A 6,667-nucleotide genomic window follows, 5' to 3' on the forward strand; every position below is an offset into this window, starting at 1 on the left:
ACTGTGTACCCCTGGCTGGCCTAGAACTTGCTCTGTAGACCAGACCGTCCTCAAATCATGCTCAGCTCTGGGCAATCTTTATTACCTTGTTTTTGATGCGTTAATTCTCTGGCTGTGCTACATGGCAAGCACATTCTCGGGCTGACCTTGTCTGAAGCCCAGTGTCACAGGTCATCAGATTCTCCACAGCGAGGTCCGGCCGCTGTAGTGTTCCCAAAGTCCTCTACCACACCACAGACCAGACCCCGGGGTCCGTTCAAAGGCCTGGCAGAGCTGGGATCTCCTAGCAGGAGGCACTGCCTTCTCATAGGCTCCTTGAGAATTTAGTTCTGTCTACTTCTCAGTGATAACTAAGAAGTGGCCAGGTCTGGTGGCTCAGGTGTGTGCTCCCAGGTACTCAGGAGGCTGAGGCAGGAGGATCACAAATTCAACACCTGCCTAGGCTACAGAGTGAGTTCAAGACTAGTCTGGGCACCTAAGAGATTAGCTTTGTTCCCGCTCTGGCTGGCACTCCCCATGGACGCTCCTGTGCCTCTGCAGGGTCTGCCCTGGGCACCAGGGTCACTGTCCCTGTACCCAGGTCTCTTCTTTACTGGCACTCCACTGCTAGAGATTGAACCCAGGACCTGCCTCGTGCATGCTGGGAAAGTGCTATCCCATTAGGCTATGCCCGAGCACACTTTACTAACTGAAGAGTTTTCTTTGCAAAGGACCCACATGGAGCTCACTTCAGAGGAACACAACTGCTGGTGTCTGGAGGGGTCAAGGGATAGGCAAGTGGCTGAGATGCGGGTTTTGGCCTGTCGTGAAGTCTTGGCCCACTTCCTCCAAGCTGTGTGCCCCTGAATGGTATATTCAGCCTGAGAAACAGCTCTCTCCTCTATAAATGACGATATATAGTCATTCAATGGGGTTGTCAGAGCACTTTTTAAAAAATTTTAAATTTATTTTAGCTGGGCGGTGGTGGTGCACACCTTTAATCCCAACACTTGGGAGGCAGAGGCAGGCGGATCTCTGGGTTTGAAGCCAGGCTTGTCTACAGAGCAAGTTCCAGGACAGCCAGCACTACACAGAGAAATCCTGTCTTGAAAAACCAAAAAGAAATTATATTTTATGAATATGGATGTTTTGTCTACAGGTCTATCTGTGTGCCGTGTGTGCAGCACCCATGTTCAGTACATGTATATGTACTATGTAGACATATATGTGGGGGCTGGAAACGAGAGTCAGGTGGTACTGTAGTCACAGACTGTGACTGCCAGGTGGGTGCAGGGAACCAAATTCAAGTCATCCACAAGAACACAAGGTTCTCTTAACCGAGGAGCCAGCTGCCCAGCCTGTTGTACTGTTTTGTGAAGGAAAGTTTATAATGGGTTTCCCTAGCACACTGCTAGGCTGCAGGCTAACATTACATCATCCTCATGAGGACAGTCAGCCAGTCACACTGACACAGCTCACCTGCACACCAAGGAGACTCTGCCGCGTTCCCACAGTGGCACTGTCATGCTTGCCTTCTACCACCAGGGGGCATATGAAGGACCCAAAATATTGAGAGAGCCGACAATCCCTTGGAGACATGTTTAAAGTTGCTTTCTTTTGGTACCTCATGTTTATTTTGAGCCTTCATTTCTGTTTGTACAGGATTCTAAAGGCCAGACTTTTATTGTCGCAACAATATCTGCTAACTGCATGTTTGCTAGGCTGTGACCACGCACACCTGCCCTGGCGCACACACACACACATTGAATATCTTGATATTCAATGTATTTCAAGGCAAAACCATAGTAAGGACAAACTACAGAGAAGCAGACCTAGTCCAGGAGGAGCTGTGCAAGTCTCAACTTGAGGCATCCTCACACCACAGAGACACACATACTGTACACAAGGACACCCCCACCCCATGCCCTGGAAGGGTAGCTAGGCTTATCAGCACAGAACTGGGGTGAGGGGCCAATCAGCAGAAGACTTGAGGAGTCAAAAGATCCCTGCCTAGTATGCTCTGAAGAGCCACCCACCACAGCTGGGGTGCCATTCATACTTCTGCTGTGAAAACTAGGGACAGTGTCCCAAACCGAGACACATTGGAGCCTTGCTGGACTCTACAAGTGTCTGCATGGCTATTTCTTTAAAAATATCATGGATTGGATGAATTTCAGCCACCTGACCCTTCAGGAAGCCCAGGAACGCTTGGTCGGGTGCCCTGGCTGATACAAGCATAGGAAGGAAGGAGTAGGTAACTGTGTGGTGAGCTGCCTGCCTTTGAGTTCCGTGAAACTGTGGCCTGAGGAAAGGCCTAATGTGAAGCCCCACTACAAAAACCACCTCAGCAAGAATAAAACCAAAGCCATTGTATTTCTTTAATCGGGTAACAGAGTGAAAAACCTTGGGCTTAGCAGCTCAAGGAGTTCTACGTTGTAGGTCCAGCTTACACGGGCCACAAAGGGGGTTGAGATGCCTCCTTGACTGCAGTTTTAAAGAGCAGCAAGTTACATTGTGAGCAACACAAAGTGTGAGACAAGATGGCGTATACCAGAGGTTCATCTTTTGATAGAGTAAGGCTGCCAGAGGTGGCTGTGCTTGAGGAAGGGACTTTCTGTGAGAGAGCTGAGTGGCCACTGGGTGCTCTGGGGTGTATCTCCTTGCATGCCCGCAGTAGAGTGTGACAGATCTGACTCCATCTGTACTGGATGCTGACTTTGGCGACAGTGTGTATTTTCTTCTTTATGATTGTGTAACAGCCCACCCTTTATTTTTTCACCTTTAATTTTGTCAGGGGTAGGGGCATGTCATGCCATGGTGCACCTAGGGAAGGTCAGAGGACAGACAACTTGTTGAATTAGTTCTCTTCTTCCATATGGAAGCCAAATTCAGATCCTCAGGCCTGGTAAAAGAAAGTATCTACTGCTGAACCACCTCGATGGTCCATTTTACCCTTCTATAAGGAGCGTGAATGTCCTTTAGAGTCAAAGTTGTCTTAAGGGACTGGAGAGTCGGCTCAGCAGTTCAGAGCACTTGCTGCTCTTGCAGAGGACCTGAGTTTGATTCCCAGCACCCACATGGTAGCTCACAACCACCTGTAACTCCAGTCCAAGGTGATTTGATGTCTTCTGACCTCTATGGGAATCAGGCACACATATGATACACACACCTACATGAAGACAAAGTAGTCATACACATAAAACTATAAAACAGCTGGGCGGTGGTGGCACACACCTTTAATCCCAGCACTCGGGAGGCAGAGCCAGGTGGATCTCTGTGAGTTCGAGGCCAGCCTGGGCTACCAAGTGAGTTCCAGGAAAGGCACAAAGCTACACAGAGAAACCCTGTCTCGAAAAACCAACAAAACAAAACAAAACAAAAAAACTATAAAACAGCGTCCTGAAGTTGGAAAGGTGACTCCGTGGCTAAGAGCCATGAACTGTGTTTGCAGAGGATCCAAGTGCAGTGCACAGCACCCACACTGAGCAGCTCACAGCTGCCTGTAATTCCAGCTCCAGGGATCCAACAAGTTTGGATATATCACAGCTAGTCCTAGCTGGGCTGGATACAAATTAGTGTGATGTGTGGGATCAGAGGAGACAGAAATTGAGTCATCAGCACATCTTCATTCTGATTTCAGTGTGTAGAGCATTATGAACATGACATGGGAGTAAAGAAGAAGCCACAGTCTTGCGTGGAGGGGGTGGTGGTGGTGTGAATAAAGATGGCCCCCACAGGCCCATAGGGAGTGGCACTACTAGGAGGTGTGGCTTTGTTGCAGTGGGTGTGGTTTTGTTGGAGGAGCTGTGTCAGGAGGGGGCAGGCTTTGAGGTTTCAGATGCTCAAGCCAGGCTCAGTGTGGCAGTCTCTTCCTGCTGCCTGTGGATTCAGATGGGAAACTCTCAGCTGCCTCTCTAGCACCATGTCTGCCTGAAAGTTACCATGCTTCCTGCCATGATGATAATGGACTGTAAGCCAGCCCCAGTTAAATGTTTTCCTTTATAGGAGCTGCTGTTGTCATGGTGTTTCTTCACAGCAACAAAACCCTAACTAAGACAGAAGTTGGTACCAGGAGTGGGGTACTGTTGTGATAGGCCTGACCATGCTTTTGTTTGAAGGAATGTGGACTTTGGAGCTTCGGAATTGAAAAGCAGATGAGTGCTTTAAGTGGGGCTTAATGGGCCATTTAATAGAACATGGAAGACATTGGTGCTGTGGGGTCTGGCTCAAGAGGTTTCAGAGAAGAGTGTTAGTGTGTGGCCTAGAGGCTGTGTGTGGTATTTGGTGAAGAATGTGGCTGCTTTCTGCCCGTGTCTGAAAAATCTACCTGAGTTTTAGATTAATGGCATTGGCAGAAGAAATTTCAAAACAGCCTAGTACAGACTCCATCGTGTGGTTATTAGTGTTCACTCTTATGAAACTCTTTAATGAAAAGGAGCAAGCTGAGCAAGGAAAAACACAAAATGTACAGTGCAGGTGGCACCAAGAAGCAGAACGGAGCTAAGCCCTGTGTTCAAGGAGGTGAAGAGAATGAAGGAATTCCTGATGTTAAATGGAATAAACAAGAGTGGAGACTGCAGGGCAAGACCCACCAAACTAAGCTCCCAACTTTTGAGAAGGAATTAAAGAAAAGCTTAGAGCCTTTGTGGTGGCGTACACCTTTAATCTCAGCACTGGGAAGGCAGAGGGCAGGCAGATTTCAGAGTTCAAGGCCAGTCTGGTTTACAGAGTGAATACCAAGAGAGTCAAGCTTAGGCAGTGGGAAAAAAAAAAAAAAAAAAAAAACCACAATGAAGGAAACCATAGAAAACAGAAAGCTGGTGAAGATGTAATTGAACGAGGGAACCGTGTTCCAGCCTCAGCATGCAACAGAACTTGGCAGTTTCAGCCTCGTGGTTCTGGCTTTAGAGTCAAGGATAGAAGAAAGAGGTTATGGAATCTCCCTCCACAGCCAAGGAAAGTCACTGAGGCCAGGCATGTGTCAGGGGTGTTCCTGCATGGAGGCCTAGAGAGGCCATTGCATGAAGCTGTGAAGGTGAAGCCTGGATTGACTTGGAGACCCCAAGATGTTGGCGATGTCAGAGCAGTGGGATACCTGCCAAGGACAGTTGATAACAGGGAGTGGAACCAGTCCAGAGAGAGAGAGAGAGAAGTGTGTTGCAGTCAACAAAGCTGAAAGGAGTTGGAGATGCGAAGAGTGTTTTGACATCGCACATAGAGATGCAGAGTTTGGAGTTTGCCCAGCTGGTTTTTGGTTTTGCTTTAGTCCAGCATTTCCTCACTGCGCTCCCTTTTCTCCCTTTTGGAATGGTAATGTATATCCTGTGTTATTGTATGCTGTAGGTATGTTATCTGCTTTTTCATTTTGATTTTACAGGAGATTACAGTTAAGAGATTGCATGAGTCTCAGAAGAGACTTTGAACTTTGGACTTTTAAACAACTTTGAGACTGACAGATTATGAAAACTCTTGAAGTTGGACTCAATGCATTTTGCACTATGATATGGCTACAAGCCTATGGGGGCCAGGGAGTGGGGTGTGGTGGTTTGAATGAAAATGGCCCCCACAGACCCATAGGAGGTGGCACTATTAGGAGGTGTGGCCTTGTTGGAGTCAGTGTAGCTTTGCTGGAGGAAGTCTGTCACTGGGGGTAGGTTCTGAGGTCTCAGATGCTCAAGCCTGTTGTCTGCTGATCCAGATGTAGAACTCTCAGCTCCTTCTCCAGCACCACGTCTGCTTGTGCGCTACTAAGCTTTCCACCACAATAACAATGGACTAAACCTCTGAACTGTAAGAGTTGCCATGGTCATGGTGTCTCTTCACAGCAATACAACAACCATAACTAAGAGAGAGGGGAAGACAGGGGCATTACATCCATCTAGTGGCCACTGTATCACAAGTACAGTCCATGTGAACGCACTCCTCATGAAGGTCCTCTGAGGGGTGGCTGTGGACACTGAAGCCCAGAGAGCAAATAGCAAAACTTGTGCCTCTTTGTACTCTCCCCTGCCAAGCTCAGGCCCTGGGGAGCTAACTTACACTCAGGGAGTGTGGTCAGTGGAAGGTACCACACCACAGTAGAAAGGGGTCGGGTATAATCTAACTCAAGTTTCACAAAGGAGCTGCGGCCACCAGCAACTCTGTTGGAAACCAACAGGTTTCCAGAACTTTCTGGTGGAAGGTGGGAGAGGAAGGCTCTGACTCATAAAGGCGGGGCCCAGCTGGGGCTGAAGGGCAAGTGAGCAGAGTTCCCACAGGCCTTTCCAGAGTCCTCTGCATATTTCCAGTCAGTAAGCAAAATGCACTTGAAGCCTAAAGTCTGGTTGCTAAGTGCCTGAGACTCCAAACTGACTCATTTTATTATTCCCTTTGTACCATATAATGTTGTGGAATAATCTTTTTGAACACTGTGAAGATGTGTCATTCTGATTGATTTAATAAAAAGCTGAATGGCCATAGCCAGGTGGTGGTGGTGCACCCCTCTAATCCCAGCACTCAGGAGGCAGAGCCAGGTGGATCTCTGTGAGTTCGAGGTCAGCCTGGTCTACAAAGAGAGATCCAGGACAGGCACCAAAACACCAGAGAAACACTGTCTCAAAAAAAACAAAACAAAACAAAACAAAACAAAAAAGTACTTGGCCAACAAGCTGAATGACCAATAGCTAGGCATGATTTTCAGGCACACAGG

The sequence above is a fragment of the Peromyscus leucopus genome, chromosome 9, assembly GCF_004664715.2.
Source record: "Peromyscus leucopus breed LL Stock chromosome 9, UCI_PerLeu_2.1, whole genome shotgun sequence".
NCBI classification, from domain to species: domain Eukaryota; kingdom Metazoa; phylum Chordata; class Mammalia; order Rodentia; family Cricetidae; genus Peromyscus; species Peromyscus leucopus.